The sequence below is a fragment of the Myotis daubentonii genome, chromosome 1 (genome assembly GCF_963259705.1).
Source record: "Myotis daubentonii chromosome 1, mMyoDau2.1, whole genome shotgun sequence".
Lineage (NCBI taxonomy): Eukaryota > Metazoa > Chordata > Mammalia > Chiroptera > Vespertilionidae > Myotis > Myotis daubentonii.
In genome coordinates, this window is record NC_081840.1 from 158,282,205 (window position 1) to 158,308,646 (window position 26,442).

Below are 26,442 nucleotides of genomic sequence, written 5' to 3' on the forward strand. Positions count from 1 at the left end.
CAGGAGCTCTTTCTTAGGTCAGAAGCTGTCTTAGACATTATATATATTTCTTAATTCTGCCTTGGTCTTAATAGTGCATGTGGTTTCTCTTGGAAATCTAATTAGTAAAAGACATAATTACTTTGAAGTAGGAAGTAAGGATAGTTTTATTTGATAATTCTTCTATCCTTTTCACTTTATTTCATTGCTAAAAACTATATATAATATAGCATTCAGACCACTGGGCTTAAGTTATTTTAAAAATTCTTTGTATTCCATTACTTATTCACACTATTTAGATCAGAAGTAAACTAAAGACTATATTAACTCACTTTGACCCTCCTGCCCCCTTAAACATTTTTTTTTTTTTGATGAGATGTTATGAGCAGTGTTTTTTCAAATTCAGATCATGACCCATTAATGATTGTTAACTCAGTTTAGTGGGTTGAAATCAGCATTTAAAAATTTAAATAAAATGCATTGCTTATAGTAAGGGTAGGTACTATGTCATGTCACTTTTGTTGTACATATATGTGTGTGTGTGTGTGTGTGTCCATATGTAAGTGTGAAAAATGTAAAATATTTTTTACTGTGGGTCACCATCAAAGTTTGAAAACTTACTACAAAGAGTATTTAAGGTTAAGGTTTTATAGTCTTTTTTACAAGTTTACATTTTAAAATCTTGAGCTTTCAAGATTTTAATGTTTGAATGTTTTGAAGAAAGTTAAATGACTGATTTTTTAAACTATAATTTCAAAAGTAATTTCTACTTTCTAAAATTGTTATATGATCAAAAGGTGAAATGCCAGAGCTAAGCAAAAATCATGCTTCTTTTCATTTTCTTTTATTGATTTCAGAGAGAGGAAAGGAGAGACAGAGAAAGACAAACATCAGTTTGTTGTTCTACTTATTTATGCATTCATTGGTTGATTTTTGTGTGTGACCCTGACTGGGGATAGAACCCACAACCTTGGCATATCAGGACGACACTCTAATCAGCTGAGTTACCTGGCGAGGGCCAAACTTATGCTTCTTTTAATTAAAAAACAAAAAACAGATACATTTATTAAGGATCTCATGCTAATTAATTAATAGATATATTTAACTATATAAGGTACAATTTTCCATCTCCAAGAAGTCACAAATTTTTGTCAGGCCTATGTAAATTTTTTTCTTTTTAATAATTTTTTTTTCTGTTTACTTAATAAATTCAACTCTTAGTATTCAAATTCAAAGGAATTTTTAGAAGTTTTTGCCTCTGTAATTGTCATATTTCTCAAAGCTATAATTAACTTGAATATTTTCTGCTCATTAAATAAACTATGACTGAGCTAATGTTATTTTCTTTAATATGTATAGTATATTGTTGGTAGTATTACAGATGTCTCCCATTTCCCCCTTAATGTTAATTCTTAAAAGTTTGTATTTGGGTTCTAATATTGTGGATATCTTTATTGCTTTTTGTGAACTCAGGGGAGGACCAATATGTGAGTTTTAAACTTGAGGGATTTTCCCATTGTGATATTTGTAGAATCTTTTTAAAAAATTTTTTTTATTAATCTTTATTGTTGAGATTATTACAGATGGCTCTCTCCCCTGCCCCCCCCCCCCATAACTCCCTTCCACCCAGTTCCCACCCCACCCCAGGCCCTCGCCACCCTATTATTTGTGTCCATAGCTAATGCATACATGCATGTAAGATCTTTGTCTAATCTCTACCTACACCCCCCTACACCCTCTTCCCTCTGAGAATCGTCAGTCTGTTCCATTTCCATGCCCCTGATTCTATTTCATTCACCAGTTTGTTCTGTTCATCCGATTTTTTATTCATTTGATTTTTAGATTCAATTGTTGATAGATATGTATTTGTTGTCACTTTGTTGTTCATATTTTTTATCTTTACCTTTTTCTTCTTCCTCCTCTTCTTAAAGAATACCCTTCAGCATTTTATATAATACTGGTTTGGAGGTGATGAACTCCTTTAGCTTTTTCTTGTCTGTGAAGCACTTTATCTGACTTTCGAGTCTAAAAGATAACTTTGCTGGTAGTTGTAGGTCCTTTCTATTCATCACTTTGAATATTTCTTGCCACTCCCTTCTGGCCTGCATGGTTTCTGTTGAGAAATCAGCTGACAGTCGCATGGGCACTCCCTTGTAGGTAACTAACTGTTTTTCTCTTGCTGCTTTTAAGATTCTCTCTTTGTCTTTGCCCTTGGCATTTTAATTATGATGTGTCTTGGTGTGGTTCTCTTTAGATTCCTCTTGTTTGGGGTTCTCTGTGCTTCCTGGACTTGTAAGTCTATTTCTTTCACCAGGTAGGGGAAGTTTTCTGTCATTATTTCTTCAAACAGGTTTTGACTATCTTGATCTCTCTATTCTTCTGGCACCCCCATAATTTGGGTGTTAGTACGCTTGAAGTTGTCCCAGAGGCTTCTTACACTATCTTCATATTTTTGGAATCTTTTTTTCTTTTTGCTTTTCTGGTTGGGTGTTTTTTGCTTCCTCATATTTTAAATCATTGATTTGATTCTCAGGATCCTCTAGTCTACTGTTGAATCCCTGTATATTATTCTTTTTTAAAAAAATAGATTTTATTGATTTTTTACAGAGAGGAAGGGAGAGGGATAGAGAGTTAGAAACATCGATGAAAGAGAAACATCAATCAGCTGCCTCCTGCACACCTCCTACTGGGTATGTGCCCACAATCAAGGTACAAGCCCCCGACTGGAATTGAACCTGTGACCCTTGAGTCCACAGGCCGATGCTCTATCCATTGAGCCAAGCCGGTTAGGGCTGTATATTATTCTTTATTTCAGTCAGTGTATGCTTAATTTCTGACTGGTCCTTTTCCTTTTTTTTTTTTTTTTTTTTTTTTTGCATTCTCACTAAGATCCTTGAAAGTCTCACTAAGTTCCTCAGAGGTTTCTAGAAGTTTCTTGAATAACCTTATAACTTTGGTTTTGAACTCTATATTCTGTAGTTTTCTTTCTTCCATTTCTTTCGTGACATGTTTCTTTGTCTCTGCATTTTGGCTGCTTCCCTGTGTTTGTTTTTATGTATTGAGTAGCTGCTAAATCTCCTTGAGTTGATGGGGTGGCCTTGTGTAGTAGGTGTCCTATAAGGCCCAGTGGCTCAGCCTCCCCAATCACCTGAGATGGACACTCTTGATGCACCCCTTTGTGTGTTGTGTGCACAGTTTTGTTGTAATTGAACCTTAATTGCTGTTGGTGTCACTGGGAATTGACTACCAGGCCAATTGGCTATGGGGACCAGCTGCAACTATAATGGGAGAGCTGCTGTGCAGGAGACACCCTTATGGAACAGGACTTGGCTTCAGTGGGACTTTGGTGCTCACTGAGTCTGCCCTTGAGTGTGTCACTTTTGGATATGAAGAGTTGTAATCTGGTATGGTCTCACACTGACCACTGGGTACACTGGCTCTTGGGTCTCCAGGGAGATGCAAAGTCATCCACTGCCTGGGGCCATCCAGCAGGGGCTACAGAGAGATCTGCAGATTCCTCCTCTTTGTATGAGGTTTGGCAGTACCCAGACAAAGCCCAGCTGTGAAGCAAGGCAGGCTGGTGCTGGTGCCAGGTCTTGGGCTTTTTATTGATAGGTTTGGGGCTCCCTGACCCAGCTGCAGCTTGTTTGACAGATTTTTAGCCTGAGAAAGGACACACCATTCATATGCAAAAGGCACTGCACACAGCTTGTGAGGGGTTGTAAATTGGGTGGGGCGGGGTCTCAGGGAATCACCAGGGAGGAGCAAACAGAAATGGCTGCCAGTCAGCCCTGTACCAGGGAGGTCCCAGCATGGGAACAATGACCACTGTGAGCACCTCCATCTGAAAGAAAGCCACCCCTGAGTTCCTTCCCCGATGCCAGACAGTCCAATTTCTCCCCATATGTGTCCCCCAGAGTCTAAACGGGCACTGGAGCTCAGAGGAAGTGGGAACTTGTAAATTCAGTTTGTGGTGCCAGCCTGTTAAGAGGAGCAGCTGGGTTTCCAGCAGCCTGAAAGTCACTCAGCCCCAGTCCACACTGGTTTTTACAGTCCGTAGTTCTTACTGCCCGTAGGGACTTCTTTCCCCATCTCTGGGACCCTGGGCTGGGTGGTCTTGTATGGGGCTTGGACCCCTTGCTCCTCTGGGTGGCCTCTGCAGAGGCGATCTCCCTCCCAAATAAAAAAGCAGCACACTTGGGTGCCGGACCAGCCTGTTCCGCACCTCCGCACCTCCTACCAGTCTCAGTGTGCTTTCTTCTTTTCTTCTCTAGTTGTAGTACTTCCATTCAGCCAGCTTTCTGGCAGTTCTAGATGATAGTTGTTCTGTATTTTAGTTGTAATTTTTATGTGGTTGTGGGAGGCAGCAAATTAAGGTGTTTTCCTATGTCGCCATCTTGGTTCTCCTCTATTTGTAGAATCTTAATCCCACCCCTTAATTTCTCCAAACCTCTCTTTCCTCTTCTGTGAAATGTATATGATAATCTAGTCAGACTCCAAATATCAAACAGATACCTCAATATCTAATTTAAAATAATCTAATACTCAAATCCCCAAGACATTACATATCACAGTGTGAGAATTAATAATAAATATGATGGGGCATGGTGTTTGTTTTGTTTTGTTTTTAAAGACTAGTTTATTTTTTTAGAGAGAGAGAAAGGGAGAAGAGAGCAACATCCATGTGGGAATGGAACATCGATTGGCTACTTCCTGCACACCCCCTGCTGGGGATCAAGCCCACAACTGGGGCATGTGCCTGATCTGAAATCCAACCAGCAACCTCTCAGTGCATGGGACCATGCTCAACCAACTGACACGCATAGGACAGAGCTAGAGCATAGTGTTTTTATATTTGGTACTATTTAGGTAAAAAGCATAACATAACTGACCTGGCTGGTGGGGCACAGTGGTTAGAGCTTTGCCCAAAGGTTCAAGGATTCGATTCCTGGTGAAGGGCACATACCTGGGTTACAGGCTTGTGTAGGATGGCTCTGGGGCATGTGTAGGATGCAGCCAATTAATGTCTCTCTCACATACTAGTAGATGTTTCTCTCTCCCTCTCTCTGTTTCTCTCCCTTCGCCCTCCTTTTCCCTCCCTGCCATTTGTTCTAAAAGAATCAATGGAAAAAATACCCTCAGGTGAGGATTAACAACAACAAATAAAAGTACATTTACACAATAAAATATTATGCAGCTGTAAAAAAAAAAAAAAGAAGGTTCTCTTACCCTCTGAGATAGTATGGAGTGACCTAAAGAGCATTATGCTAAGAGAAATAAGCCAGTCAGAGAAAGACATGTATCTCATGATCTCACTTAAATATGGAATCTAACGAGCAAAATTAAATGACAAACATCAAAGATCCAGAGACACTGAAGCATTCAACAGACTGGCATATTTCAGAGGGAAGAGCCAATGAATTTATATGCATATATGCATAGCCTATGGACAGACAATAGTGCAGGGAAGACCTGGGGAGGGGACAACAGCAGGGTGAAGGAGGTTAACAGGGTGGGAGGAGACATATGTAGTACTTTCAACAATAAAGATAAGTTTTTTTAAAAAAACTACAACATAACTGAGATTACTGCTTGGCAATTAAGGCTTGATTGTTGACTCAAAGCAATCATACTCTCTCCTCACTTAGATAATCAGTTTTTAAAGCAATTGGCTGGCTATCCTTAGTCATAGTTTATTACTTAGTTATTGCTGTTCCAATATATATTTTGATGACCTAATGCCAGTTTTACATACTGGAACATATAAAAGGTATTCTGTTTTTAAGCAGTATTGCAGAGTATTAATGCTACTTCTTAAAACATTTAGAAATTACTTGGAGTTCATTCTGTCTCAGCTATATATCACTTTAGAGAATACAAAAGAAGATTATAATGCATAATTGGTAGGGTGTATTGGTCTGTCATAATTGGTTTATTAGAAAACTTGTATCACCCAGCTTGTACATTTAAACCACTTAAAAACATTAGGTTCTCTTAATGTGTATAAATCTTCTACTATATAAGATTTCTGGTCTGCTTACTAAACAGTTCATGTCTTCATACTATCTTTATTAAAACCTTTTTTCTTTTTCTTTTTTTAATATATTTTTATTGATTTCAGAGAGGAAGGGAGAGGGAGAGAGAGAGAAACATCAATGATGAGAGAGAATCATTGATCGGCTGCCTCCTGGACGCCCACTACTGGGGATAGAGCCTGCAACCCAGGCATGTGCCCTTGACTGGAATCGAACCTGGGACCATTCAGTCCACATGACTACACTTTATCCACTGAGCCAAACCAGCTAGGGCACTTTTTTTTCTTTTTATGTAAAGAAACAAAAGTCATTGAAATGGACAACTATGTTTAGATTCTATTGTGCTTATGACAGAAATCTCCCAATGCAAAACAGTTTAAGTTTAAGGCTGACATTCTATATCCTTGATTCATGGCATATGGACAGAAAAATAGAGTTGTAAGAGCAGGTTATCAGATGTAATTGAAAATTGCTTTTTGTCACATCTTAAATAATATATAATTGTGTATCTGTTTATAAACCTTTTTGTTATAGGTTTTGTGTATGTGTGTGTAACGTTTGTGTAACTAAAATGGCCTGCTGTGCTCTTTGGAGGGGTCTTTGTTTATTATCTGTAATCTGTAACACTACTTGATGAAAACTGCTAATTTTTATTCTAGTGTTTGCCACCTCATTATATTTAAAATGGTAAACACAGCTTAATTATTTTTTTCTGAATTTATCTTTGAAGTTAGTATTACTGTGTTTGGTATGTAGCAAAATAGCCTTTTTTCCCCCAACTCTAGTTGTCACATTAGTTTCTAGTACTTTGATGTTCATCCTGAATTAAATACAGAAGTTGATGCATGATGATAATTTTTTTAAGGAGTACCTTCCTGATTGAAATACAAATAAAACATGGACTCCTATCTCTAGTTTTTTTGATTCCCTGTATAAATACTACTGTAGTTAATAGTCCATCTTATTTGAATAAATGGGGAAAGAATTAAATTTTTGCACACATGATTGATTCTTTATATAAAAACTAAGGTTAGATATCTCGAATAAGAAATCTGTATAGAATATTTGATGTGAAGTTATAATGGAGGTATTTATTTTCATTTTGAAAATACAGGGACATTCTTGGAAATTTTATTTCATACTTGAATTTTGTGAAATTTAATAGAAACATAAAAACTGGGACAATATTTAAGGTAAAATTGCATTAAAAATTTTTTAATGCCGTTGACAATATTTAGGCTATAATTGCATTTAAAAGAAATTTTTGGTTACTCTCATGCCACTAAAAAGAAAGCATTCAACTTCTTTACTATTAACATGGATAAGTTTGAATATATCATTCTTAGATGGTGTGTATTATTTACTGTTTTATACTTGGTGTCACAGTGTTTGAGAGGTGAGGAAGAATCAGAAAGCCAAAGCTGATTTTTTTGGTAAACTATACCAAGTTTGTTTTATCTGTGCTAACCTGATGAGAAAATATATTGGTACAAAAACATTGAAGAAAGCAACATGCTTTGATTTTAAGTACATCTAAGTAGTCTGAGCTTTTTGTTCTTCAATGTAGCTGGGTTAGCTTAGTATCTGTGTTTCATTTATCATTTAGAAGTTTGAAATTCCCTGTGAGCCTCACTTGTTAGGTCCAATGGCCTGCCTATCAAACAATAACAAACGTAGAAGTCAAGCATGTAGGTCATTTACACATCTTTATGTCTACCGTTTTCTCTTTAACCTTTTTCAACACTAAACTCATTCCTTTGGTAGAAGTTAAGATTCATTATCTTGGTGGTTGACCCTGTAAGCAATTATGTATTCTTTAAAAACATATTCATAATTTTTTTCTTTTTAATTATGCACAACATTACAGAAAAATTTAGGAAGTAGGAAAAAAAACACCCATAACCTCACTACCCCAATGCAACAAACGCTATCTGTGGATTTTGTGTGTATGTGTATATTTTTTGTTGGGTTTTTCTTTTTCTTTTCTCTTTTTTTGCAGAGGAGGGAGGTCAATTTTAAAACTTGGAGGAAAATCCTGACCTCTAGAGAAGTAGGCATATTATAAGATTGGCATATAGTTGAAGGCGTGCACTTATGATAAAACTTTTATTTACAAAGCAGAATGATTTTTGTATTGTTAGAAATGATCTATTGAAGATATTTACTGTTGTTATAATGAACAAATTCTCATAAATTTTTTAATAGAACTTATTGGGGTTACATTGGTTAATAAAATTATATAGGTTTACGGTGTACAATTCTGTAATACATCATCTGTATGTTGTATTGTGTTCACCACCCAAATTCATGTCTCTTTCCATCACCATTTATTCCCCCCCTTTAACTTCTTCTGCCTCCTTCACTCCCATTTCCTTCTCATAAACTTAAATTTAATGTGATAACTGTATTTGTTCTACAGTGCATAGTTATGTTTTAAGGGAGGTTTTTTGCCTTTCAGGTTGTTCTCTTTCAGATTTTCATTTCACTCAAAAGCAAATGTTTTATAGAGGTCTTACTAGCTATAACTAGAATTACAAGAATGTCTTTATTTGTATTAATTGAGAGAAATAAATGTTTTCTCTATTTTTATAGCAATCTTTCAAAATCTCTATTATCAACTCTGTCCTTTTGAGTTAAGGATGATTGAGTGAATTAAGATTAATTAAAGTGGTTCTGAAGTAGTGAAATGCAAATATAATGTGCAGAGGTGACAAGAAAAGGGGAAAATAAGTCAGAGTGAATAAACTCAAGTAAAAAATTAAATATCTGTGTAAATATAAAGTATACAACTTGGGAGAGATCCTAAAAGGCCCAACAGTTACATAGGGAAGATATATTTTGAGGTAAGAGGCAGATAAGTAGAAAAGGAGAAAGAGACGGGCAAATATATACTCATTTGAATTCTATATAACTGATTCTTGATCATGCATGAATAGGTTATTAAGGTCATGTAGTTCCTAAGAAATGGAGTCCATCTGATAAAGTAATTTTGAATAATTATTGTTTTAGTCAGCAATACTAAAGGTGTATTTAACACTGGTATTCATTTTTTTATTCTTACTACTACAGAATTAGCATAGGAAAATATAGGGGTTGTATTTTTGTAGCACATATAATATGGTAATATCTCTCTGGGGGGAAAAGGATTTTTATCTTTAAAAATCTCACAGCTTGCCTAGCCGGCCTGGCTCGGTGGTTAAGTGTCAACCTATAAACTAGGAGGTCATGGTTCGATTACCGGTCAGGACGCAAGGGTTGCCACAGGGGTTGCTGACTCGATCCCCAATGTGGGACATCCCCAATGTGGGATGTGTTGGAGGCAGCCAATCAATGATTCTCTCTCATCATTGATGTGTCTATCTCTCCCTTTCCTTTCCTCTCAGAAATAAATAAAAAAATCTATACTAATAAAAGGGTAATATGCTAATTAGACCGGATCGACCAGCCATCTTCTGGACGCCTGACTTCCTTCCGGACAAAGCCATGGTGGTGGGGGCCAAGGCAGAGGCAGTTAGGGGCGACCAGGCCAGCAGGGGAGGAAAGTTGGGGGTGATCAGGCTGGCAGGGGAGGGCAGTTGGGGGCGACCAGGCCTTGAGGGGAGGGCTGTTGGGGGCAAACTGGCCAGCAGGGGAGGGCAGTTGGAGGCAAGATCAGGCCTGCAGGGGAGGGCAGTTGGGGGTGAGATCAGGCCTGCAGGGGAGGTCCATTGGGGGCGACCAGGCCTGCAGGGGAGGGCAATTGGAGGCGAGATCAGGCCGGCAGAGGGTTAGGGGCAACCAGGCCAGCAGGGGAGGGCAGTTAAAGGCGATCAGGCTGGCAGGGGAGAGCAGTTGGGAGCAATCAGGCCGGCAGGGGAGCAGTTAGGGGTGATCAGGCAAGCAGGCAGAGGTGGTTAGGGACAATCAGGCAGGCAGGCAGAAGCAGTTAGGGGCGATCAGGCAGGCAGGCAGGCAGAGGGATTAGGGGCAATCAGGCAGGCATTCAGAGTGGTTAGGGGCAGTTAGGCAGGCAGGCAGGCAGGTGAGCAGTTAGGAGCCAGTGATCCCAGATTGCGAGGGATGTCCGACTGCCAGTTTAGGCCACAGGGATTGGGCCTAAACTGGCAGTCAGACATCCTCCAAGGGGTTCCCGATTGGAGAGGGTGCAGGCTGGGCTGAGGGAACCCCCTTGTGCATGAATTTTGTGCACCAGGCCTCTAGTATATTATAAAAGAAATCCCACAGCTCTCCCTTTCCAAAATTTTGTGTACCAAATCTGTGTCATATACTATATATTTAACAAGAATAACTTAATGTGAACGTACATTACCAACTAAGTCTGTTTATTGCCATCTGATGCCAATAAGAGCAGCTAATATTAGTAGTAGCATTGCCTAGTTTTTCTAATGATTTTTGGTTTTCATTTGTTTTTGCCTTATTTAGATAGTTATGCTAATTATTAAATACCCAATACATTTGATTAATAGTTCAAATGTTTTGGATATTTAATCTGTATCATATGTCTTATTTAATTCACTTCTAACAGTAACTAAGAACTGGTTTTATTATTATCCCCATTTTACTGATGATGAATGAGGGTGTGGTGAAGTCAAGTGGCAAACTTGGGTTAAGGATGAACTTAGAGATCCCCTACTTTTTCACCCTGTAATAGCTCTTTCATGGATACTAAGAGAACACAAATTTTCATGAAGGTTCTAAAATGCAAGAAGATGGTAATTATAACTTGAAGATTGCAAATGTAAGTTAAAAAAACCCATAAAATCTTAGAATATGATAACATTGTATGTACTGCAGTTTAATTGTGTAAATTCATTCTACACAATCAGGCAACAAATACTGATACTGAGAGCTGATTTCCTTTGTTTTACAAACACTTATAGCCAGGTACTGGATACACAGAAATGATTATGATAGCTCCTACCTTCTCAAAGTATTATTGTATTGTCTTTGGCTTTATGAGTAAAACAAATATGTAAATTGATTGTTTATCATACAGTGTGGTAGGTGAAATAACAGAAATGCACTGGGTATTTGAGGAGTGCAAGGTGTACGAATATGGCATTCTGCCAGAATATATTTTTCATGTTATAATAGTTTTTCAAGAAAATTACTATATTATCCAGTGTGAGGGGGAAATGAGTCTTAGAAATTTAACTAGAGCCATATTCAATACTGGGAGTGTTGTCAATTTTGTAAAAAGTAAAACAAGATGAGCATGCAATTAACTGCAATGTTAACCCAAGTCTTACTTGTTTATGTTATTGATCTCATTTTCTCTTGACCGCACATTTCCTATCTTCCCCTTCCCACCATTTCCTTACATTCTTAGAAAGGAAAAGTCACCTCTATCAGTCATTGTGTCACTTGGTCCTATTTAAAATAGTAAGGGGGTTAGATCTGTGCACTAAAGAGTGGTATCACTTTTCACCTGGGCTGATATTTCTCTGTCTTTCTCCTCTCTTAGAAAACACAAAAGCTCATTGAATGCAGGGTATGCCGGCCAAGTTTGCATTCAGTCCAGAAGGGAGAATGGCATATCAGTTAGTCAGTATTCCAGTGGATAATACAAACCCCAGAACTAATGGTGAAATGTTTCCTGCAGCAAATATCTAAAAGTTAAGACAGACAGACACTGATTGATAATGTATGGAACTAGAATATAAATGAGCAACTAGAATCACCAATAAAACTAAAACATCTCTATATTCTCTAACTTAAAGTAATCCCAAATGTAGAGACCAGTTGTGTTAACTTAATTCTTAGCCTAAAATACAAATGTTTAAACGGAATTGGTTTGTTAGACATAATACTAAGTGAACAAGACTAGAAGGAAACCTAATTCTGCTTAACTCTTTATAGTTTGACTTGACAGCCTTTCTGCTAAAAATATGGAATGGGAGGTCTCAGAAAGTAAACCCCAAAATAGCTGGTTACTCTGAAATGAGTAGGTATATTCTCTTCAGTATTTCAGTCATCTGTTGTGTATTTCATGTTTTTAAAATACTCTTACTTAAAACATACATTTAGTCTAAGAACACAAACACTATGGCATTTTGCTTTTTAAAATGTCAGTTCACTGGAAAATACAAGAGGTTACGTGAAATAAATTCCAGATCAGTATATACAATAGAAAGAGTTTATCTCATCATTTATGCTCACATTATAAATTTTTTTCATGCCACGGCTTTATGGAACTCACCTAAGGTGTGGAAATACCCAGGGTAGAGCCAAGTGCTGCATTGTAAGCTCTGATGCAGCCTTTGATGAAACCTCACTTGTGCCGTTGGAGAGCAGATCTATTACTGAAAATAACTTTGCCAGTAGTGATAATATCTACAAGGGGAATTTCTGTGCTGGTTCCCTTGCTCTCCTTCTTTATCTTGTCCTCTTCCCTCCTCCCCTGCCTCCCTAAATCCAAATAGAAAGAAAAGTAGGACACTATTCACAGGGATAAAGTGATAGTAAAAACTTCCTGGGTATTCTCACACAGGCGTGAGCACACGCACGCACACACACACATCAGTGATCTGTTATAAGTCTGTAGAGATGATCCTTTCCGCTTTAATCCTCAATGGGGTGGGGGGGACGATTATACATAAAATGAACATATAATACAAACTACATATAAAATTATGGAAGACATCTTAAGCGTATTTCTTTGCTATTATATATATTTTTTTAAAAAACCATGTTTTCTAGATTTTAAGATGCCCATTTTTTCATATTTAGCATTTCTGAAATCCAGATACCTCTATGGTCACTGCCTGGCAGCTGTCCTGACATAGTTGTCACTGCCTGCATGTATGCACTAAACTTGCAGAATGAGTGTCAGAGGTGCTCACTGAACACAGATTGCTGTGTGTAACCTCTTAATGCATAAAGATTGATATTATGTATTAAAGCATGGATTTTTACAACTCAGGGTTGAAAAATGATTCAGAAGAATTAGACACTGAAAGTAAAGTGTTTTAGGACTGCTTTAACAAATGTAACTTCTTTTTAATGTATGGGTGATATCTTAACATCTAAGATTAGAACAGCTTGTTCAGTTATCCAGAAATAAAATTTCTAAGTGATAAAAATGCCTTCTCATAATTTCATTGCCAGGTTTTTTTCCTTAATGGTACATTAAATAAGTGTGTTTTGTAATAATGGCACCTTACATTCAAAGAAATGTAGTAGTTATTCTCTCCTTATATATGTGTCTCCATCTCCTACTTTTTAATATTAAAAAGCACTGTGATATTTTTTTCAGAAGTAATAGTTGGTATTAAACATCAAATCTCAGTAGTCCATTCATTGTTTTCAAAATAGACATTGAGCCCCTACCCCGAGGCAGGCACTGTTCTTGGAGCTGGAAGTGCAGCAGTGAATAGAACTAGTCTGCTGTCATGAGGCATATGTTCTAGCGAGGGCAGTGTACATTAGACAGAGTGTGCATTAATGTCAAGTGGTAAATACTAAGAAGAAAAAGTAAAGCTGGGTTGACTGAAGGTGATGGGGTTTAGAACTTTAGATAGAGTACTAAGGGAGGGTCCCTCTGAGAAGTGATAATTAAATAGGACTGGAAAGAAACAAAGGAACAGGCAGTACAGTCACACTGAGAGGTGGAGGTGGAGGGTTCCAAACAGAAGAAACAGCAAAATCAAAGGCTTTGAGGCTGAAAAGCATTTAGTTTCTTCAAAGAACATCAGGGAGGGTACAAGTGTGACTAGAACTGAATAAGTGGGAGAAAGTAATAAAAGAGGTCTAGCAGGGAGGGTTTATAGAAGGTGGGAAGGTGGAAGCTTTGGACCAGAGGAGTAAAATGATCTTGACTCTCCCTCTTGCTGTCAACCATAAGGACTCAAGGATGGAGGCAGCAAGACCTTTTCCAAGGTTGTGGAATCATCTAGGAGAAACAATGACATCTTGAACCAGTGAGGTGTTGTATATTACAATAGAGATGATGAGATTCTAACCATGGTATTTGTGGTTATAAATCAAGCCAAACAATAGACAATGAAGTCCAATGGATTATGTAACTGTAGTATTAGTTATATGCTCATTTCTTCAAACATATTGGAAGGGAAATGCTATAGTTCAGTGATTTTCAGCTGGGTATGCCACAAGAATATTTAAAACATGTAATACCTGATTATTTAGGGGCACTGACCTCTTTTCCCTTAGATTGTCAAATAAAAAAATCACAATAGTCAACACAAGAATAGCCATCTGGTGTGAATGAATCAAAATTATACCTTTTTTTTTTTGTCAGATTGGCAAAAAATATAATACATTTTTTTGTTGTGCTGTAGAATTTTAGTAATTTGTTTTTATGTGCCATAGATGAAAAAGGTTCAAGAATGCTGCTATAGGTAACAATATTTTCTTGAAGTAAAACATCCTTGTTTAACTTTAAAAAATAATTTACTTGCCCGGCCAGTGTGGCTCAGTAGTTGAGCATCAACCTATGAACCAGGAGGTCACAGTTCAATTCCGGGTAAGGGCACATGCTTGATCCCCAGTGTTGCGTGTGCTGGAGGTAGCCAATAGATGATTCTCTCTCATTGATGTTTCTATCTCTCCCTCTCCCTTCTCTGAAATCAATAAACATGTATATTTAAAAATAATAATTTACTAAGCATTGTGGGGTCTATCAAAAGCTATAAAATGTCATCTCTGGGAATTTCTAATTGGGAGATAAGACATTGGAAAATTTCAGTAACATTTAAATATTTTAAAAAAAAATTTATTGATTGATTTCTTTTTACTTTTTACTAGAGGCCTGGTGCATGAAATTCACCTCAGCCCAGCCTACGCCCGCTTGCAGTCAGGAGATCTTGGAGGATGTCCAACTGACAGCTTAGGCCCGCTCCCCGGGGAGTGGGCCTAAGCTGTCAGTCAGACATTTTTAGTGCTGCTGCGGAGGCAGGAGAGGATCCTATCACCACCGCTGCACTCACCAGCCGTAAGCCCGGCTCAGGGCTTCTGGCTGAGTGGCGCTCCCCCTGTGGGAACGCACTGACCACCAGGGGGCAGCTCCTGTGTTCAGCATCTGCCCCTGGTGGTCATTGTGCAACATAGCGACCGGTTGTTCTGCCATTCGGTCAATTTGCATATTACCTTTTTATTATATAGGATTTTTTGGAGAGAGAAAGAGAAACATTGATTTGTTGTTCCACTTATTTATGCATTAATTTGTTGATTCTTGTATGTGCCTTGACCTGGGATCGAACCCACAATTTGGCATATGGGGACAGTGCTATAACCAACTGAGCTACCCGGCCAGGACAACATTGTAAAGGAGTATGTGATTAAGGATCAAACATCAGCTAGTTCTTTTCGAGTTAAAGATAAGTAGAGAATTTGGTGGCAAGCTTAACAGAAGTTGTAGGTCTTGAACTGCATTTTTTTCAATAGACTATTTTTTAGAGCAGTTTTAGATTCACAGCAAAATTGAGCAGAAAATGCTAAGACTGCCATATGCACACATTCCGGATGCTCCAGCCTCCCCCATTATCAACATCCCCCACCAGAGTGATACATTTGTTATAGTTTTTGAACCTACACTGATGCATCATTATCACCTAAAGTCCATAGTTTACATTAGGGCTCACACTTGGTGTTGTACATTCTATAGGTTTTAAAAATGTGTAATGACATGTATCTACCCTTATAGTATCATACAGGGTAGCTCCACTGCCCTAAAAATTCTCTGTGTTCCACCTCTTCATCCTTCTCTCCTCACTAACCCCTGGCAGCCACTGATCTACTTAGTTGTCTCCATAGCTTTGCCTTCTCCAAAATGTTGTATGTTTGGAATCATATAGTATGTAGCCTTTTCAGACTGACTTTTTTTCCCTTAGTAATACTATCCTATATAATACAAACATAGTAGGCAAGTTGTCCCCTCGACCAGGAGTTGTCCGGGAGTTCGATCAGGGGGCGGGACCAACTGGGGGAAGGGAGGGAGGCATGGGCTGGTGGCCGGCAGCTGCTAGGGACCCTGCCAGTGCACGAATTTTGTGCATTGGGCCTCTAGTGCATTTAATATTTTATTACCTGGAAATACTACAGTTTATTTACCTATTCACCACTACAGGACATCTTGGTTGCTTCCAAATTTTGGCAATTAAGAATAAAATTGTTGCCCTAACCAGTTTGGCTCAGTGGACAGAGCATCGGTCTGCAGACTGAAGGGTCCCAGGTTCGATTCCGGTCAAGGGCATGTACCTTGGTTGTGGGCACATCCCCAGTAGGGGGTGTACGGGAGGCAGCTGATCGATGTATCTCTCTCATCGATGTTTCTAACTCTCTATCCCTCTCCTTTCCTCTCTGTAAAAAATCAATAATATATATATATTTAAAAACCTTAAAAAAAAGAATAAAGCTGTTTGTATGTTCATGGTTTTGTGTAGATGTGAGTTTCCAACTCCTTTGGGTAAATGCCAAGGAGTATGAATGATAGATTGTATGGACAGAGTATGTTTTGTTTTATAAGAAACCACCAAACTGTATTCCAAACTGACTGTACCCACCACTGATTTTGCATTCCCACCAACAATGAATGAGAGTTCCTGTTGCTCCACATTTTTCATTGTTTTAGATTTTGGCCATCCTAATAGGTATGTAGTTGTCTCACATTTTCAATTTTCCTAATTACATGTAATATTGAGCATCTTTTCATATGCTTATTTGTCATCTGTATATCCTCTTTGGTGAGGTTTGTTCAGGTCTTTGGCCCATTTTTTAATCAGGTTGTTTTCTTGTTGATTTTTTAAGAGTTCTCTGTATATTTTGGTTAACAGTCCTTTATTAGATATATCTTTTGCAAATATTTCCTCTCAGTTTGTGGCTTGTCTTCTCTTTATTAAGCTGCATCTTGAAGGATGATGAAATAGGCAAGAGAGGGAGGCTTTTGTACAGAATGGTACTAACAGCCTAAATTTATTGTTTCTCTTCAGTGGAAGCCCCTCTTTTGCTGACCTTTTTCACATGGCTTCCAAACCCTATACCGTTCTTCACTGTTAATGCCATTTCCATCCTAGCTGCCAGGAGTGTCTGAGAGCCACCAAACTGGGACACTACCAGACACAAAGTTAATATGGCCTTGAAGAAGAATCACTTCTCAGTTTTCTCCGAGCTCAAGGCTCAAGATGTAGATGGTCAGTAAATATTAAATGGACAATTTGAGCCTCTTGGCTTTTTTCTTCTGTACCAGTGAGAGTTCTAGGGGGAACTAAGGTAAGCAAAAATTAGTTATGTGGATTTTCAGTTTTCTGCTAGGATGCATTTCAAAGCAATTACTAATGAATTTGGAATAATTGTCTCTATCATTTCCACCTATTAACAGAGATAGTCGAGAATTGGTGTACTGGCCTGGCCGGTGTGGCTCAGTAGTTGAGCATTGACCCATTAACAAAGAGGTCTCTATTCCGATTCCCAGGCAGGGCACATGCCCGGGTTGCAGGCTCAATCCCCAGTAGGGGATGTGCTGGAGGCAGCCTATTGATGATGTTTCTCTCTCATCGATATTTCTATATTTCTATCCTTCTCCCTTTAAAAAAAAAATCAATAAAAACATTAAAAAAAAAAGAATTGGTGTAACGTATTTGGTTTATTTGGAGAATAAGTAATGAAAAATAAAAACTACTCCTTTGTAAACCATTTTTAACTTACCTTAATATTATAAGGTTCTTGGTACTTTTAAAATGGGGTGAGTTTTCTGTTCTATCTCCAATTCATATTAAGGGGAGAATATAAACCATGATTCCATTCATGAAATATACTTTAAAAATTATTCACTCATTTTTTAAGTGTGTGTGTGTGTGTGAGAGAGAGAGAGAGAGAGAGAGAGAGAGAGAGAGAGAGAGAGAAAGAGAGTGAGAGAGAAACTACCTTATTTAGGAATGATTATCAATTTCCTTTTATTTTCTTTCTACTTACTGCTTTGGGTAAACATACTGGAATACTGCCAAAAATTTAGGTGGCTGAATACTAATTTTGCTGAAATTAGATGGAACAGCCATCTCCTGCCAATTTTCTTTCTAAATTATGCAGAAATTTGACTCTTGTAAGACATAAATCTGGTAAAAAATAGAGTCCTAATTTTCTAGTCAGTCAATAAGACCTTCAACAGACTATTCATGTTTCAGCGTTAATTTTTATGTAAAAAAAGAAATCAAAGGAAAATGCAATTAGTAAAAATTACTAGTCATATTTCTCATGTGGCCCAAATATTGATTTGCAGTGTTAAGTAACTAACATTCATAACTTGTCTGACACAAAGAAGGAGTGATACACGGAAAACAATTAGTGCATCTTTCAAATGTAAGATAGTTATTGAATAATTACTCAAATAATGGTCAGTAATGGAATACAAAGGGTTATCTTTTAGCTAATCCTCAAGTAATAGAATTGGTGTATCTCTGATTTTTTTTCTTAGCCTTCCAGGGTTTAGAAGAATGAGACAAAAGTGATTATGGGACCTAGAGGGAGCCACTGGAGGCCAGCAAGGCAAAGGAGACTTTATCTTAAGCAATTAATCAAAAAACTCATATTGTAGGACAATTATTCAGAGCTAATTCTAAAATAGCTTTAGAGCCCCAGGTCTTGAGATATTTTTTTCCAGAATTTTGTCAAGGTCATTTAGAGCACTGGGACAATCTTGCATTAGAATAAAGGTTTGGTTAAAAGTACATATTACTCTGTATCTAGGAGTATGTGCAATATGAAAATATAGCATCAAACAACTTAAATGTACTTGTAATTTTTTTATTTTTATGGTAGTGACAGTGCAAAATAAAATATATTATCCCAACAATTAACAGCCTTGCTCAATCCACTTTCCTAAGTACAGTGGCCTTTGTCTGGCTTGTTTGCTTCAATGTGTAAAAAAGTTGATAATAATGCTGATCATGTATGCATAGTGATTTTTTTAATTTTTATTTATAATTTAAAAATTTATATCATATTTATAATCATTGATTTCCTATCAGGTATGACTGTCTTAAAATCTGGACAGTCATTTTAAGCTTCATATTACTTACTTAAAAAAATCTTTTAATTGATTTCAGAGAGAGGAAGGGAGAGAAAGAGAGGGAGGGAGGGAGGGAGAGAGAGAGAGAGAGAGAGAGAGAGAGAGAGAGAGAGAGAGAGAGAGAGAGAAACATCAACGATGAGAGATTCATCCATCGGCTGCTTCCTGTACTCCCCCTACTGGGGATCGAGCCCATAACCTGGGCATGTGCTCTGACTGGGAATGGAACCAGAACCTCCTGGATTTATGGGTCGACGCTCAAACACTGAGCCACACCAACTGAGCTACTGTTATTTTTTTGTTCTCATTAGTGGAATAAGCAACTTCTTTTATCTAATAGTTTATCTTCTTTATGTGCACAGTGAGCATTTTGAGACCTTTCCTTAGCTTTCTTACCTACCTTCCTCAATCTTTCCCTTTCTTCTAACAAGCTTCCCTGCTTAAAACTCACTAGTGGTTTCCCATTGTGCTCAGACACACTCTAGATCTTTGGGCACAGCATTGAAGATAAGGCCAGCTCCCACACATGCATGCCTCTCACCACCTTCTCTATACCCGCTTTTCCTCCATTCACCAATTGTACAAGGCTGTTCCCACAGCAGGATCTTGGTCTTGCTCTCTTTTCCCTGAAATGCTTATTCAAAAGATCGTCCTCTGGCTATAGTTTTTTCATGAATCTGTTCTCAGCTGAAACATCACTTCCTCAGCGACTGTTCTATCTAAAGTAGCCCTTTCCCTTCCCAAATGCGTCATCCTGTTTTATGATCTTCCTAGCACTTCATCACTATGAATTATCTTTTGCATTATTTGTTGCCTATGTGCCCTCTCAGCATTTAAAGTCCATGAGAAAAAAAACCTTATCTTTTGTTTACTTACATCTGTGTTGCCTGTTGTATATAGATGTTAATAAATATTTGTTGGGGGTGTGTGTGTGTGTGTGTGAAAGAGAGAGAGAGAGAGAGAGAGAGAGAGAGAGAGAGAGAGAGAGAGAGAGACTGACTGTCTTTATTTTGTGTACATTTTTTATCCTTATTCTCCTCCAGCTTTTGTCTCCACCACTAGACAAGCTGTCTATTCAGATCACCACTTTACTCAGCTGCTGGGGTAATCTTTTTTAAAAGCATATCAAACTCTTTAAAACATTCAGACTTCCCATTAACTCTTAAATAATATCTTAACTCCTGACCATGACCCATAAAGCCCTGTCTACCTATCCAGTTTATCTTGTTTTACCTTCCCCTCACTTACTCTGCTCTTGCCACACTGGAATTCTTTTAGTGCCCTAAACATGCAGACTCATTATATTATGTGGCTGTTTCACATGATGCTCCATGAACGGAAAATACTGTTCTCCTAGTTTGTCTCTGACCAGCTATCCTAATTATTCAGATCTCTGCATAATTAATCAGTGTTCAGATAGTTTCTTCACTCTAAGAAGGTGTCACTTTACCTTCCTACTTCTTTTCTTTAAATTGATTTTTAATTTTTTAATTACAGTTGACATACAATATTATATGTTTCAGGTGTACTACCCACTGATTGGACATTATATAACTTACTAAATGATCATCCCCATAAATCTAGTACCCATCTTAAACCGTACATAGTTATTATATTAATGACTATATTTCCTATGCTGTACTTTGCATCCCTGTGACTATTCTGTAAGTATAATTTGTACTTCTTAATCCCTTTACCTTTTTCACCCGTCCCCCACCCACCCTGCCTCCCATCCAGCTACTGTCAAAATGTTCTCTGCATCTATGAGTCTATTTCTGTTCTGCTTGTTTATTTTGGTTTTTAGATTCAGTTGTTTATAGATATATATTTATTATCCTTTTATTATTCATATTTTTATCTTTTTCTTCTTAAAGAAGACACTTTAACATTTCATGTAATACTGATTTGGTGGTGATGAACTCCTTTAGCTTTTTCTTGTCTAAGAAGCTCTTTAATGTCCTTCAATTCTAAATGATAGATTTGTTGGGTAGAGTAATCTCAGTTGTAGGTCTTTGCTTTTCATCACTTTGAATATTTTGTGCCAATTTTTTCTGCCTTGCAAAGTTTCTGTTGAGAAATCAGGTAACAGTCTTATGGGGACTCCCTTGTAGGTAACTAACTGCTTTTCTCTTGCTGCTCTTAAGTTTTTCACTTTGTCTTTAATCTTTGGCATTTTAATGATGATGTGTTTTGGTGTGAACTTCTTTGGGTTAATCTTATTTGGGACTTCTGCACTGCTTCTATGTCTATTTCCTTCACCAGGTTATGGAAGTTTTCTGTCATTATTTTTTTCAATTGGGTGTTCTATTCTTTGCGCGTGTGCGTTCTCTCTCTCTCTCTCTCTCTCTCTCTCTCTCTCTCTCTCTCTCTCTATATATATATATATATATATATATATATGTATGTATATATATATATATATATATATATATATATATATATATATATATATATCCTATCTATCTATCTATCTATCTATCTATCGCTCTCTCTCTTTCTCTCCCTCTCTTCTGGCACTCCCATGATGTGAAAGTTAATATGCTTGAAGTTTTCCCAGAAGCTCCTCTACTATTATATTTTTTGGATTCTTTTTTTCTTTTTGTGTTCTAATTGGGTTTTTTTGCTTCTACTTCCTTTTCTTCTAAATATCTGATTTGATCCTCTTCTTTACTCCATTATTGATTCCCTTTAATGTGTTCATTTTACTTAATGTATTCTTAATTTCTGACTGTTGGGGTGTGTTTTTTTTTAATGTTTTCTAGTTCCATTTTTATGTTTCCTATCTCTTTGTTGAAGTTCTCACTAAATTCATCTATTCTTCCCCTATGTTAATTGGGCATACTTATAACCAGTGTTTTGAACTCTGCATCTAGTAGATTACTTATCTCCTTTTTTTTTTTTAAGTTCTTTTCCTGAAGTTTTACTCTATTCTTTTGAGACATGTTTCTTTGTCTCCTCATTTTGGCAGCTTCCCTGTGCTTGTTTTTATGTGTTAGGAAGAGCTGCTACATCTCCCATGTTTGGTAGAGTGGCCTTAATAGTAGGTGTTCTGTAGGGTCCACTGGCACAGACTCCCCAATCATCCAAGCTGGGCACTTCAGGTGTACCCCCTGTGTGGACTATGCATACCTTCCTCTTGTAATTGAGCCTTGATTGCTATTGGCACATCAATGGGAGGGATTTACTCTCAGGGCAAATAGTTGTAAGGGCTGGCCTTGACCACAGAGGAGGATCTGCTGTGCAGGAGCTCACCCTATGAAACAGGACTTATTTCAGCAGGGCTCTGGTACCCTCTGAATCTGCCCCTTGATTGTGTCCCTTGTGGATGTGATTGGGTTGTGCTCTGACTTGATCTGAAGCTGTCCACTGGGTAAACTGGCTCTGGGACTTCCTGAGAGGTGCAAGCCAAGGTCAACCACCACCTGTGTTCTGCAAGGGCCATCTGGCATGAGCTACAGACCAATCTGCAGATGGTTGCTACTTGTGCTGGGCTTAGAGATGCCCAGAAGAGGCCAAGCTGTGAACCATAGCTGGTTGCCACTAGTTCCACTCCTGGGGTCACTTGGTGAGAGATATGGGACACACCAAGGCCAGATGCTACTTGCTTGAGAGATTTTAGGGAAGTTTGAAGCATGAGACGAGACAGGCCATTCATATGGAAAGGTCACTGGAAACAGCTGGGATAGGCCCACAGGTTGGGTGGGGCAGCATCTCAGGGAATTACCAGGGCTGGTCAAAAAGTATAGCCAGGTTGATGGAGACTCACATATGGCACCCGCCTATCAGTTCTATGGAGGCAGAGCTCAGAAAAGGAACCATGGCCTCTGTCAGCATTTCTGTCTGGGAAAAAGCTGCCCCTCCAGCTCTTGCCCTGATGCCAGATAATTCCATTCCTCTTCATATGTCCCTGGTGCCTTTCAAGCTGCTGCCCCAGTGCTAGAACTCAGAGGGAGCAAGTCAATGTGCAAGCCCTTTGAGACGAACTGCCTGGGACAGCACTCTATCTCACTCAGCTACAATATCTGCTGGTTTTCACAGCCAGAAGTTATGGGGACTTCTCTTCCTGGCACTGAAAGCTCGGCGTGGGGGACCTTAGTGTGGGGCTGGGACCCTTCCCTCATCAGCGGGGATTTCTAAAACCGAGATATCCCTCCTGATTTTTATCCACCACATGTGGGTGTGGGACCATCCCAGTCAATGTGTCCCCTCCTACCAGTCTCAATGTGGTTTCTTCTTTATATCCCCAGTTATAGTTCAGCTAGTTTTCAGGTAGTTCTGAATAATGGTTGCTCTCTAGTTTAGTTATGATTTTGATGTGGTTGTCCCTGTTGTTATTTTCTATTTTTCCTATTTATTTCATAGCACTTATCATGGATCCTAACACTCTGTTGGTATATGTGATGTTTTCTAATCATTGACATCATTGAATACTCCCCACTTGTTGAAACTCTATTTCTTATACTTTCTCTTCTGGTTTTCTTTCAACTTACTGGCTCTTCTGTCTTATTCTCTCTCTCAGGCTCCTCTTCTGCCACTACTTTAAACTTTGGTGTGTCCCAAAATGTCTGCCCTTGGTTCTCTGCTCTTCTCACTTTGTAATTTCCTCAATGGCATTTCTTGAATCCATGGCTTCAGCCACGACAGTAGGCAGTATAGCATGGTAATTAAGAGCTTTTGCTCAACAAGTAGTAAGGGTCTCCTCTAGGTTAGCTACTATTTTAGATACTGGAAATACAGTCTAGATCAGCCGTGGGCAAACTACGGCCCGCGGGCCGGATCCGGCCCATTTGAAATGAATAAAACTAAAAAAAAAAAAAAAGACCGTACCCTTTTATGTAATGATGTTTACTTTGAATTTTTATTAGTTCACACAAACACTCCATCCATGCTTTTGTTCTGGCCCTCCAGTCCAGTTTAAGAACCCATTGTGGCCCTCGAGTCAAAAAGTTTGCCCACCCCTGGTCTAGATGATATAGTCCTGGACCTCAGAAAGCTTACATTTTAGTAGGTGAGGCAAAAAAAAAAAAAAAAAAAAAAAAAGCTAATCAAATCTATAATAATCTATACTAATAAAAGCCTAGGTGGCCCTCGTGCCCACACGTCATCACAAGATGGCCACCACAAGATGGCCACCCCACATTGTCACAAGATGGCCGGCAGGGGAGGGCAGTGTGGACGATCAGGTCAGCAGGGGATGGTAGTTGGGGGCAACCAGGCTGGCAGGGGAGGGCAGTTGTGGGCGATCAGGTTGGCAGGGGATAGTAGTTGGGGGCAACCAGGCTGGCAGGGGAGGGCAGTTGTGGACGTTCAGGTTGGCAGGGGAGGGCAGTTGGGGGTGATCAGGCTGGCAGGGGAAGGCAGTTGGGGGGCCATCAGGCCATTGGGGGCAATTGGGCTGGCAGAGGAGCAGTTAGGTGTCAATCAGGCCAGCAGGGAGCGGTTAGGGGGCGATCAGGCTGGCAGACAGGCAAGTGATTAGGAGCCAGCAGTTCTGAATTGTGAGAGGGATATCCCAGATTGGAGAGGGTGCAGGCTGGGCTGAGGGACACCCCCCCCCCTCCAGTGCGCAAATTTCGTGCACCGGGTCTCTAGTAAAAGTATAATATGCTAACTAGACCGGACATCCTTCCGGATGAAACCGGGACTGTGAGGGAAGCCCAGGTCCCGGGTGCCTGCTGGTGGCCGGAGGAAGGGAAGCCTGGGTCCCAGGTGCCAGAGGGATGCCGGTGCTGGTAGCGGGGGGAAGGAAGGCTACTCTTGCATGAATTTTGAGCATCAGGCCTCTAGTAAATAATATAATGATAGGTAGGAATGGGTGCAATGTAGATAAAACAGGGCATGAAAGTGATAGGGAGGCAAGTAGATAGCATGTTGTTGATCACAGAGGACCTCTCTGAGGAAGTGGCATGGAAGATCTGAAGAAAATGAGAGACTAAGCCATGAGAAGAGGTGGAGGGAGGGAGAGTATTTCAGGTCATTGAAGAGTACTGGGAATCAGCTTGGCAAGTTTGCGGAAAATTAAAACGTCCAGTGTGGTGTGAGAAGAGGAGCAGTGCAGGGGTGGAGCAGGGTGATACAGGAATTCATAGGTTATAGTAAGAAGTTGGATTTTTTTTTGGTTTTTTTTTAGGGCCTTCAGTAAAGGGCCTTCCGGTAAAAGCCGGAAGACCAGCTGGACAAATTCAAGAAGAGCTATAAGCGAGAAGTTGGGATTTTATTCTAATTGTGACAGGGAGCCTTTGAACAGGGAAATTATCTGATTTAGCATTTGGAATTGGAGAGAGTCAATTCCAGTCTTATCACGTGGCTTTAATAGAAGCAGTCACATTTAGCCTTTTTCTTTGTCAAAACTATTTATTTGCCAAGTCATACAAATGGAATACAAGTGGCATTCATCCCTGAGACATTGTGACTTCATGACATACCTTTCCTGAAAATTTAAATGAAGTTCAATTAATTTTAGAGTTAAAAACAGTACTTAAAAAAAAAAATTTGCCCGGCAGGCATTGCTCAGTGGTTGAGAATCAACCTATGAAACAGGAAGTCATAGTTTGATTCCCATTCGAGGCACATGCCCAGGTTGTTGGCTCGATCACCGGAGTGGTTATGCAAGAGGCAGCGAGTCAGTGATTCTCATCACTGATGTTTCTCATATATTTTTATTGAATTCAGAGAGGAAGGGAGAGAGAGAGAAACAGCAGTGATGAGAGAGAATCATTGACCTGCTGCCTCCTGCATGCCCCACACTGGGGATCGAGCCTGCAACCCGGCCTGTGCCCTTACTGGGAATAGTTCATGGGTTGATGCTCAACCACTGAGCCATACCCAGCCGGGCTAAACAGTACTTTTTTAAAAAAAAATTTTTATCTGTATTTGATGTATGTAGTAAGTACTTTCTATTGCATAGATGATCACCCTCTGTGCCCCCCCAACTACCACCCCTACTTCTCTTCCATGCCAGGAAAGAGTTGATTGTAGTTTCATAGCATTTTTCTAGTAATTTTTATACCATTGTGAATTTCTTGTTTTGTGGCTTGTATATGGATGGTTTCTTAGGGGTTTTTGTTTGTGTTTTGATTCATCAAATTTTAAGAGACCAGCAGCAGATTTTATCTGCTACTAGTAAATATGAAGATGTTTGGAATTGATAGCATGAGACAAGGATAGATACATAAAAATCAAAAAATGTAAATACCGATTTTTCTTTTTTCCTATCAAATTTATAATTTGGCACTGAACTAATGTTTCTCTTACCATCTCAAACTAGAGTCATACCAAATTGGTCTTCTTTCTAATCTTGCTTTTTAACAGCCAATGTATAAATATACTGAACATTTATTTTTTTAATTGTTTTTGCTAAAACCTCTGGGACTATACATGCATAGTTGGGAGAAAGAGAAAATAGAG

At 38.8% G+C, this 26,442-nt stretch overlaps 1 protein-coding gene and 1 non-coding gene across 2 annotated transcripts in view; one reads left to right on the forward strand and one right to left on the reverse strand.

Annotated features, from left to right (window-relative positions):
* TAF3 (TATA-box binding protein associated factor 3) overlaps positions 1–26,442 on the forward strand; it is a 205,290-nt gene that overhangs the window by 113,943 nt on the left and 64,905 nt on the right. The gene's annotated exons all lie outside the window — the stretch shown is intronic.
* On the reverse strand, positions 25,177–25,237 carry LOC132224349 (U7 small nuclear RNA). The gene has a single exon (XR_009450655.1). It is a non-coding gene; the product is annotated as a U7 small nuclear RNA (small nuclear RNA).